This window comes from Crocodylus porosus, unplaced genomic scaffold (genome assembly GCF_001723895.1).
Source record: "Crocodylus porosus isolate Cpor-Errol unplaced genomic scaffold, CroPor_comp1, whole genome shotgun sequence".
Taxonomy (NCBI): domain Eukaryota; kingdom Metazoa; phylum Chordata; order Crocodylia; family Crocodylidae; genus Crocodylus; species Crocodylus porosus.
This window is the reverse complement of record NW_017728950.1, coordinates 9,129,124-9,141,338: the sequence shown is the minus strand read 5'-3', so window position 1 is coordinate 9,141,338 and position 12,215 is coordinate 9,129,124.

Genomic DNA, 12,215 nt, shown 5'->3' with positions numbered 1-12,215 from the left:
GGTCCGGGTTTCTCCAGCACCTCCCACTTCCGGGTCTCTGTAAGGTTTAAGTTCCCATCGCTCGCTGCGAACCAGAGCGTACGGGCAGTGCCAGGTCGCGCCGGCTCAGGGTTCTCCCGAGCCCGCTATCTGCTTCACTCCCTTACAATTAGGAATTGGGGTCCTTCACCAAAAGCTATTTCATCTCTCAAAATACTGCCAAGATTCTTTTCCACAATATTCTTCTCCCATCTCTCTCTTCTGAGCTACTGGGACCCCAACTACACATGAAACATGGGAAACACCCAAATCTGTCCTGGAAAATAAATATATGACCCAATTCTTGCATTATAGCCACAAGACATTGGCCAAAATAAGAAAAGGGTAGCTTGAGGGTAAGAATTACCATTCATTGGAGGAAAAAAAAACTACCACTGTACCTGAATGTTTCAAGTATTTCAGTTGTAACACTCTCTCTCACCCTTCCCATGCTCTTTAAACCTACAGTTATATTCTCTGGGCAGGAGGGTGCTTGCCTGCCTGTATAGACAGGATTTACAATGTTGTAGATACTGTTGCAGTACAGAAAACTAGGCTCCCTATTGTGGCACAGATACACCCCATCAGATATCCTCCCCACACCCACATACTACTTTATCTTCTAAGTAGGACTGTTGGCCCTCATTCCAAACCACCAATGTTCACAAGCAGACAGTTATTTTCTCCTTGAAGATCCTTTAACCGCCAATGGTTTCCCCTGTTGTCCTTCCTGCTACCTGCAGCTCTAAAGTCTGCTATGAGATATGCAGACACTTGGAAGTTTCTCAAAATGACTTAAGCCTGAATCCTGTCTTCTTCCAGCTCCCATCTCCAGGAAAACAAGGTTATTGCCCCTGTTCATACACTCTAACAGAGAACTGTATTCATCCACCTTGATTTAGCCTCTACAAAGAGGACTATTTGCATTCCTGCCCTGCTAGTTAAGTGACTGGCAAATCTTTTATTAGAAACTCAGGGAAAGGGAAAACAAATAAACAGAAGGTCCCTTGCTCACCTTCAAACTCCTGGCACTCATTACCACCTGGAGCATGGATGGCTCTTGATCCATCATTACTCCCCAAGCTCTTTCCCCACCTTTGTCCAGACCAATTCCTGTTCTGTTGTTCTTGTTAGGGGTTATCAATGCATTTCTTTTAACTGCTTAAATTCTACTTTGCTCTTCTAGGGCTTAGATAAGTCTTACAGATTCCATTTGAACTTTCTTAGCAGTCTCTACAATCAAATAAAGTTGGGGTTTTTTTTGTTTCTTTTTATATCGTTTTCCATCTGTTCATGTGAACCAAATGCCCCAGCGGTTGTTCCTGGTTCAAGGCAAACCTCTTCCCAATCTGGGTGAAAGTTCTTTTCTTTCACATCAGAATCCAAAAGCCTAATCTCTCCCCAGAACTACAGATCATAAAAGATTTTTCTCCTCTCTAATTCTGAACCAGTTCAACTGGCCCTTCAATTCAGTTTTGTCCCCACATGCTGTTGGGTAGGGTTTTTCTCTCATCTCTTTCCCAAAGGACAACCCTAAATCACTTCTATTGTTCCAATCACTTGGATTCCTTTAAGCAGGTGTTCTTTCCACCTCAGTCACACCTACTGGCCTGAACCACTGTATTTAGCTTTTTGACATCTGTCAAGGGATTTTACAGGCACTATTCCAGAACTATGCAGTCTATAACATAAACCAGTGTGCAGCAAAATCCCACCATCCACTGAACTACTATTGTCCAACATGAATCTTGGGGAAATGATGCCAGGAGGCTTCTGGCATCAGATCCAGCCTATCCAAAAGAGTTTAATCTGCAGTGGTAAAGGAGTTAGCTTGTTTGTCAATCAGTAACTTATATGCTGCTGGAAGCTCTCTTGGCAGAACCAGACACATTTAAGAACTGTGCTCATCCAGCCACACCAACTTGAATATGTGAAAGAAAGCTTCAGGATCATAATCTGGCCGTTGCTTCAATACACCCAAGGTTGGCCTCCCCTCCCACAGCTGCCCAGACCTTTGAAGTATCTTTTCTGAGATGTGGCAGAAATTGCTCTTCTCTGCCAGTTCTGGGTCTCCTGGGATGCTTGTACATGCCACAAGGGTTTAATTCAGTTGAGTTCTCCCTTGAGGTTTTTAAAAATCCACCATTTCCACCACTTCAATTTAGGGAGAATTAAACCAAACTAACCACCTGCCATGGCATGTACACAAGGGTGGAGACCTGATGCTTACCTGCCTCACTGCTTTTTTTTTTTCTTTTTTCCCCTTCAGTGGAGCGTGCCCCTGAGCTGTACGGGGACTGGTGCTTCCCTCCATGGCTGCATCACCCCACTGGGACCACCAAGGCTGGGTGTCAGCAGGCAGGTGCCACCTGGGGGGCCCCGCCACTGTGGAGGAAAGCACCAGGGTTCCCCCGCAGCTCAGGGGGTTGCGCAACCCATCAATAGCTCTTCCACTCCCTACCACCAGAGCAGCAGGCAAGCTCCAGCATCCCTGCACCATCCCCACTGCCTAGGACCACCCAGGAACAGCTGGCTTGCCCCTGGGGCAGAGTGGCAAGGCAGGAGGATGGTGGCTGGAGAAAGCAGTGGGGAAGGTGCATGGACGTTGGAAGCCTGCTAAGCCAAGAGCATGTCAGCTTCCAGTACCCCATGCACTGTTACACTTTGTTAGGTAGCAAAGTGAAACACCTCAGAGGTGTTTTATCTTGCTACGTAACAAAGTCATTTAAAATACACCCCCAAGCATGCAAACAGCAACGCCATTAAAGCGGTGCAAAAGGGCATTTAAGCTGCTTTAAAGGCCAGTTTTGTTGTGTGCACAAAGACCCCTGTTGTTTCAGAAAGAGTTTCCCAGAATTTCTATATCCTTTGCTCCGCCAACAAGCTGGTGACATCTCCCATTCCTTGCATAAGGGTTTCAGTTGTTCCTTTTTCCTGTTTTTAACTGAAGGATGTCTCAAGACAGGTCCACTCTGGTAGAAGTACCATCTGAGTAAAATTCCAGATGGGGTGGGGGTGGTATGGCAACAAAACCAATGGTGCCTGAGCTTTCAGACATGGCTTTAGCCCATGGCTGATAAAATAAGATTTGGCTATCCTTCCAGTCCTAACATAAGAAGCTTTCAACTGATCAAAAAATTAAAAAACCCCAGAACAAAAAAATCTTAAGTCTGGCCTAGGGGCGGGCAATTTTTTTTAGTTGGAGGGGCTCAGTTTTGGTGACACATAAAATTAATTGTGAAGATATATTTTTAACAAATTATATATATATAAAAAAAATAAATCAGATACTAAAAATCAAACAACTACTATAAAATATTTTATTTATTTTTAAAGTAATTTTTGTACTGACTTATATTTTTAGGTAGTGTTTTTAGAGGCTATTGCATAATAGCTCAAAATAAAGTCCTATCCTTGTATACTGAATATTAGGGTAAAGAAAAACAAACTCACTCACTCGGTGGGAAGAATGAAGCCTCTGCTGTGCATTAACCAGAGAATCAATGTTAGGCATCATCTCTTGTTGCAATGCAGAGCACTGCTGCAAGGTGGTCATCATCTCTCACTGAAGATCTATGTTTTGATCTTCAAAATGATCTCTCCACCCCCGCTTCTCTCAAGTGGAGTCCTTGGCAGGGAGACAAATGGTCTACCCCCATGGGGCAGGGCAGGGTGCAGGTGGGAAATAGCCATGACCCCATAATACTACTAGCACATGAAGCGCCTGATGTACCTCCCTTTCTCTGTCTGCTCACTTGCCCCCAGGTGGGGCAGCCAGCCCAGGGTGGGAAACAGGAGGAACGACAAGTCCAAGCAGCCCCAGGACCAGCTCAGCCACTGTGGCCACTATTAAAAGGTGGCAAGCAGGCGAAGCAGCAGGAACCTGGAGTGCTCAGTACTGTTGCCACTCTGCGCTTCTGCAGGGCAATTTGCCTCAGTATGTTGTGCAGGGTGGACCCTCCTAATCCCTCACTGCTCTTCCCCCCACCTTAGCCTCCCTGATGCCAAGGTGTGGATAGAGCCACCACTGCACCATCTTCCTAGCCCATATGGCTGCAGAGGCAGGATAGCAGTGCAGGGGCTGGAAGCATGGAGCATGGATCTTGGTTTGTGCCAGTAGGTATATTTTTTTGTTTTGGGGTTTGTTGGGGTTTTTTTTTTTTAATTCTCATGCCATGCCCTGTTCATGCCTAGAAGCAGCAGCACATTACTTCAACCTGGCTTGTCTGACACAGCTTGTAGGTACTGAACACCTGTTATTTTTTTTTTTTTTCCAATGGGTGCTTGAGCCCTGGAGCACCCATTGTGTCAGCACCTATGATAGACAGTAAACCCCCCATAGCTCCTAACACCAGCCAGGCTTCTTGCCCCAAAACAGGAACACTTTGCCCATTCTTCTACCCTCCTTTAAAGTCTATCACCCAGGCCGAACAGCCAGCCCAGGTGTAGAAGAGCAGAGTCAATTAAACTCAAATTCACCACTAATTTCTTTGTTGCTGGTGGAGTGCTTGGTGTGCCTTCCCTAACAAAGAGAGCAATGATGAGGACTTGGGGCCTATAGCAATACCCATGGGTTGGATTTTTAGCCAGTGTTTGTTTCATTTCAAAGACAGTTATTTAGCTAAAGCACAAAGGTATTACACATTAGCAACAGGACAGATTCATAACTGGAAACAATATTAGGCTTCTGCCAAGTTTACTATAGTTTTTCTCCTACTAAAAACCCCAGAAGAAACAGCCATTGCTGTTCTTCCCCAATAACCAAAGAAGAAACAGACAGAATGAAAAGAAAATTCTATATTTAAATGCACAGCAAGCACAACTGTAATCAGATAAAAAAAGATTAACACCGTGCTCTCAAGAGAAATTCTGCCTGTTCAAAGAAACAAGTTCCAGCACACAGGAAGATGACAACAAAGACAAAGGCAAAAATAAATTCAAGTAAAAAAGGCTGGCATGAATCAGCTATAACTGCTGACAGAAAAGTTTCAAAAACTGTCTGTAAATGCAGGTCTGTTCTACATGGCAAACCTAGATTACTTAAGAATTTATCAAGGGGATACAGAATTTCTTACCTGGTAGGTGCCAGCTCAAATTTGGCCTTGGACGTAGAGGCTAAAGCTTTTCAACAAAAAGTTGTCATCACAGTTGAACCTCTTGAAAACTCTACCAGACAGCTGTGTTGAAGTTACTGAAGTCCCTGGATATATTAATCCTCCAGAGTCTGAAGAGAGTCCAGGTATAACCACTGGCTGCAGTTTCTAGACGCATAGTCAGAATGCAGTTCTGCCACCTAGCAATCTCCCTACACCTTAGATATTCCTGAGCCTAGTGCTGACAGTTCATACTCCCCCATGGATTGTACACCAACTCTTCCATAACTCACCACCAAATATGGTTTACAATTTAAGTGTCCAAGAGCACACCATACATGTAAGCATACACACACTGATAGGCTTTACACTGAGTTTCTTAACAGACCATTTCTTTTGTTTAATAGTATATACAGTGCTCACAAATCCTAAAATAAAATACTAGACTAAAATAATAATTGCATGTAGCGCAATACCTCAACTTTCTCACCACTCTGGAGCATTCTTTCAGTTGACTTTACATCCTCCAGCACAGGGGTAGACAATGTGCAACATGAGTGCCACAAATGACACAGGCAGCTTGTGTGTGGCACGTGGCAGATCAGGGAGAAGGCAAGCAGCACAGCTACAGATAGGGCAGGGAGCACAGACCAGAAAGCAGAGCAGTAGATTGGCTGGGGGAAAGGAATAGGAGTGGCATTTGTGGAATGCCTGGCAAAAGAAAGCCAGCTTGGCCCTCGTGGCTCTAACGGATCCAGGATCTCTCTGCAGCTTGTAGTTTGTTTCTGAAAGCAGCCCAGCTTGCTGTCTCTGACCTTATGTCGTTCCACATGTAAACCGGGACCACCCTGTGCTAACAGGACCTGTCCTCTCATGCCCAAACCTTCTTTTGTCTATTTCAAAACTTGTGTGTGTTTCTATGAGTCTCGTTATATTAATGTACCAACACCTCATCTTTGTTTTCTGGTGGCTTTCCATTCTCCAACTCTGCCCCGCTGCAGAGAGATGAAAGAAAACTACCTTTTCTGAGCAGGAGCCTCCTTTTGTCCCAAACTTCTTCCATCTCAGTACAGCTATTGAGATGTAATGATAAACTACTGTTTTGAGGTACATGCTAAAAACTTTATTACAAAGCAAGATATCTATTCATAGGAGCTTGAAAAAATGCTGAAGTTTAAGAAGTCCGTAACATCAGCCAGAATTCACATGCTCTCCAAATTTTCACTCACAGGTTCTCCAAATCATTGCCTTCTTCAAAGGGAGAAAACAACAGAATAGAACAAAACTAGATCCCCTGTCAGATACCTCAAGTGAATTCATATACCCGACTTCAAGACATGACTGATTTTACTTTTATAAATTCACACTTTGTACAATCATTTAGGACCAAAATTCAGTTACTGGGAAACATTAGATGTCATTTCCCATCTGCAGTGTATAAACTCCCCACTCATCCCATCGGAGAAACGCATAGAGGCAGGATGCTAATTATCCCAATACTTTTGATTACTTAAACAGCCACTGGAGACCTGCCCCCCCATAGAGACAAAGTAGTGCTTGCCCATGGGCAATTCAGAATTTCCCCATTTTCTCCAGAAATAATCCCCTGCTTCAGGCCTGCCAAAGAAGTAAGACATGCTGCCTCCCTCTGATGTGGTTTATATACTTCACTCCATTATTTCCACCATGGGGTTAAGGAAAGAGCAGCGTTTCTTGCTGTAAATAACTCCTAAAGTTAGGAGTGGGAGAAGGGGCTGTAGCCTAAGGAGGTGAGAGCTATCCTAGTACAGTCATCAGTAGCAGATGCAGAGGGCAAGGCCAACAGCCTTATGAAAACAAGCACAGGGACAGTTTATGCTTTCCCACCCTGCTCAGGTTTAATTACTGGTCATTTGAGGCATTTGTACATGCCATGCTGTTTGGTCCTCATTAATTTACCGCACCTTGAAAATTTTAACGTGAGTTATTTTGGTACGTTGTGTTTGTTTGCACGCCACAGCATTTCAAGTGACTTAAGTCTCATGTGTAATTCTTCACAGATTCCAGCAGGGAGAGGCAAATATCTATCTACCCCCAGTAAAGTCTTTCCTAATGAATTACAGCGGGAAGCGCATGTAAACTGGCCTCCACAGTCCCTGCCCTCTTTCCCCCAATGGGAGTCTTATGCTAAGCTCCCCCCCGCCCCCGGGCACAGTCACCCCAGAACCCTGGTACTTGCACCCACCTAGGCTCGGTCCGGTCTCCCTGTAGGCAACTCCATGGTGATCCCAACGACAAGCCATGTAAATCATCCCTTCCCATCCCTTTCCTTTTCTCCCACAAAATAATGAGAGCTTATACATATATGATTTTTTTTTTTACTGTATAACTGATATGGTATCAGAAACGTACAAGATTGAGAGTAGCAAGTGGGTGGTGGCAAATCCAACAGCTCTTATTTTTTGGCTTTTTAGGATGACATTTCCCAGCATTCCCATAGCTTGGAACAGTTTCCATGGGGACGCATTAATGGGGCTGCTTCCCCCACTCCCCTTCCCTGCCCATGTTCCACCATCACCGTAAATTGTTTAGTGCAACATACAGCTTTTGGAGGGGTGTTATGAAATGTTTTTGAAATAGTGGGCTAAAGGTGGGCTTGGGGTAGAATATGCCCCCCCCAAGCCACACCCCTAAGCTGGACTGTTCACTTGCTCCCCATCCACTCCCCCTCCCCCAGCCAGCCAATGAGAGGTATGCTTAACCCTTCCACACATGGGACATGATCCAGGCTGGCTAGGTGCCAGTGAGTAATGAGCACCACCCCACCTCAAAACATTGCCAGCCTTGAAGCAGCCATGCCCTAACACCAATCTACATCCCCCCAATCCTGCTCAACTTCCCCTCCAGCCCATCCACTATCTTCCCCTGCACACCCCTGCAGTCAGACATAGATGTTTATGCTGTAAATTGTAAAATCATTTATTGTAATCAAAAGAATAAGCACTGTTAGTTGTTGCCAGTGTCCATTCATATCCACATGTGCTGCCAGGCAATCCCACACAAGGGCCGCTCAGCCAGCTTGTCCGTTCTTTTTCTGAAAACTAGACTAAGGGAAAACATCTCCTTTCCTTTCTGTTTGTTTCTCCAAGAAGTTGCCCCACATCCACTTAAGGCTTTCTCCATGGGCCTCCTGAGACCGAGGGGGGGGGGGGCACAGTTTGTGGGCAGCAGTGTTGGCAGCAGGGTGGTGAGCGGTGACCACCTGCAGAAGCCAGCAGCAGCAGCAAGTGGGGGGAAGGGGGGGGATGGCAAGCGGTGACCACCCATACAAGCCAGCAGCAACAGCAAACAGTGACTGCCCACAGAAGCCAGTGTTGGCAGCAGTCAAACTCAGGTGGGGCATGTGCTCCCCCATGCTACCCCTACCAGTCGCCTATGGCTTTCCCTACCCTTCCCTCCCAGCAGTTCTAACACCCAGCACTTTAACTGTGCCTGAGTCTCTCTCCTCCTACTGGCATTTTGAATCAAAGCACCTTCCAGATAATACAGATAAGCAGCAATGGGCCATGGAGTTTGGGCCTACTGGGCTTGCATCTAGTTAACCAGTAGAAAGGAATGTTTTCTGACATACCCAGTCTCTAGCATTTTCCCTGTCAGAAAGGGGGGCAATCACTATGCTTAGTCCTTGTTGTTTCCCTTGAGTGAACCCTGCTAAAAGAATTTTTTGAAAAGGCACATTCCTCTCATCCCAGTCTCCACTTGTGAAGCAACAATTCAGAATGCTGCACCATTTGCAGTGTTGAGCCACACTTCAGTTGGGTCTTTTATTTTACTGACTTCAGCTGTACTAAGGTCCCCCCCCCTTTTGTTTTCCTTCTTTGACTGCTATTTTAAAGCTCCTCATCCTATATCCCAGATAAAAACCATGTGAAATGAACGGGTGGGGTAAACAAATAGGTACAATCAAGTCTGTTACAGGCTGCAAAGGGCTCTAAGGTGCCAGTAATCTCTGAAATCTGTTGGAGCTTGAACCCCAAATTCAACAGTTGGCCAACTGGGCTAAATCAGGTGGTTTCAACCTCTTTTTAATAAGTGTACCCCTTCTGTCTCAAAGTTTCAATTCATGTACCCCTTTATAGGGAAGGGGCAGGGGTGGGGGTGTGGATTGGGGCCACTGAAGTGAGGGAGCAAGAATGGCTGTGGCTGAGCCTGGAGCAGGCACTGCACACCTAGGGCAGAGCATGGGATGGAGCCACGAGCAGCTCATCTGGGGGGCGTGAGAAGAGGGGGTGGCTCCCGCTGCTGCATGCACCCAGGAGGGTATGGGGGGGTATGTGCCCCCAGATATGCACACAGGGTGAGTCAGGCTGCCACTGCGATCTGGGGCTGCACCAGGCTCTTCCTGCCAGGGTGTTGGGCTGAGCTGCATTTGGAAAAGGTGGCAGCAGCACTGGGGGGGGAGGGGGGGGCTACAGAAGGGCTACAGAAGGCTGCAGCCACTCCAGAATTTGCCATAGCCCCCCAACCCCGTCTCCCAGGGGCACCGCCACCCACCCTGAGCACAGCCCAGCCCAACTCCCCCACTGGGAAGAGCTCAGCGTTGCCCCAGCCCCAGCCCCAGCCTGCCATCACCCCACGTGCAGATCTGGCAGCACATGCCCCACGTGTCCTCCTGGGGGTGAACATACCAGATGCCTCCCTCACCCCATGCACAGCTCAGTCCCATGCCCCACCCTGGAAGGGAAGCCCCTGCCCCAGCTCCTTCCCTCACAACAGACTTACCAGCCAGACCCAGCTGCTCTCCACACTGCCAGGCTGCGCTCCTCACTGATATGGGACTGATGTATCAGTGCACCTCTACTTTTTTCTCATTCATTCCACATACCCCCTATGAACTTTTTAAGTACCCCTAGGGGTACACATACCCCCGGTTGAAAACCACTCTGCTAGATATCCAAACGAGGGCACTACATCTGACAGGTAATCAATCAGTTGCTTATTATCTGCAATTGGTTCTTGTACAAGTATTTTAAAGGAAGTGCTTTACTTCAAGAGACTAGCTCCATCTAATCTCTCCTTGACACAAAAAGAACTGGACTATTACTACATTAAAACCAAGGATAAAAACAGGATAAGTGTTTAATATCACTTACCAGATCAGGATGTTGCTGGTGTAGTCTCTGCATTTCAAGACAATAGAATCATAGAAAAGTAGGGCTAGAAAGCAATGTTGGAAATTGTCTGCTGCTGGTTCTTTTGTGTTTTAATCATCATCATCCTCATTTTCCTGGTCATCTTTCCCCTGGAGATGCAGGTGATCTTTCTCTAATACCCACTCAAACTATCCCAGGTTGGGATAAAGAGCTATTAGTGGCACTGGTACTATGTAGGAATGGGATGCAGGACGCTATGAAACTCCCACAGGTGGAGAACTCTAACTTAAATGCAGTTACCATCTAGTTAGCTACTGTGTGGCTTCTGTGAAATGAACGTGTCAATTTAGTGCAGTTTGTAATAGGCAGGGACTCCATATAATTTGAAATTTGTCAAAGACTAAATGAAATAAAGGCACATCAGAAGGGTAGCATAAGAAAAAAGCTTCACTGCTCATTGTGTACTTGTTCTCAGCATTACTCTCCAGGCCTGGTAATCCATCTCATATCCTAAGTAATGAATTCACTTAAAGCACAGATAACCTTGAAAACATGAGCCAACTTTAACCAAGAGTTTCAGGGATCTTAATTGCTGTGGGAAGTGTGAATTCCAACATTTATCCTGGGCTGGTAATGCCTAATGCCAACATTTCATGGTAATCTAAATGCCAGCATTTCAAACTACTGCACTACTGACCGAGGAATAAAAATAAATAAATAAATGACCATGCTAAATCTCCAAATTTCCTGCGAGTGAAGTTGCAGTTTAATACCATGAGATCATAGTCTCTGGTAGAGTACCACAATCCCTTCTTCACCTAATCTGCTTCATAGATCCCACAAGCTAAAGGGAAAGAGGAAAAGCTAAGGAGCAACCAATGTAGACTCTAGTAGGCCCATGGCTGGTTAACAATAAGGGAGCATAGAATTTGCTTATCTGGAGTTTGGATAAAAAAGGCAAAGGAATTGAGCAGGTGACAGAATGCCATAGATGAGAAGAGTTTAGCAGATGTAAGAAAGACAGGCCAAAATGGGCTAAAAGTCACTTACAGTTGCAGTAGGTTTTCTTTATATTAGAAAGAATCAAACCACTGTGTTTTTTCCAAGTCCCAGTTTCACCCCTACTTGGCCAGGCATCCCACCCAATGCCAGCTGCCTCCATTCCAATCCAGTCCATGTTTTGCATCATCAGATGTGTAAAGCAAAGGCCAGCTTTTACCAACCAGTTCTGCCTTGAGTTAATTCTGTCTACACTGCTTCCAGGCTCAGCCTGATAACCCTGCAAAGCACAGCCTTGCCCACTCACTCCTACTGAGAGTATGCCAACTCCCAAAAATAAATCAGTAAGGAGTGCATGTTAAATGCATGCCTAGAACCACTCCATTGCCTCATTTCCAAGATTTAATGTTTGTGAAAGAAAGCAAGGCAGCAGTATTCCTCCTCGGCTCAAATCAGAGGTAGTGTGGACATGTCTAAGCAGGACCATCATCACTGTGATTCAGAATTGAGTAAAGAATGTAAAGATAGGCATAGAAGTCGCTTAATGCACTGGAAGGCAAAAAGATAGGAAGGTAGAGGGAAAGCAGGTTTATTTCAGAGCAGACAAAATTCAGCAGCAAAACCAGCTGTATCAGAGTTCCAGATATATCTATTTGGAAATTAGAGGGGAGGTTGCAGCACAGGCAGAGGCATTTGAGCTAGCTTTATTCAAACTAGCTCACGTCAGTCAAATTTAACAGGACTCTGGATTGTAGGCTTGTACAATCTCTGCTATGTATCACCGCTCAGTACCCCAAAAACCTGCTTCTGGTATGCTTCCACAAGATGTAGTCACATGCGACTGCAGGACAGACGTACCATATGTCATGAAAAAACATGCATTGTTCCTCCACTCCTTTCTTTTGCCAGAGCAGTACTGATGCTTTTTGTAAATGCAGGTCAGGACAAGGGGAATTAAAAAAAAAAAAAAAAA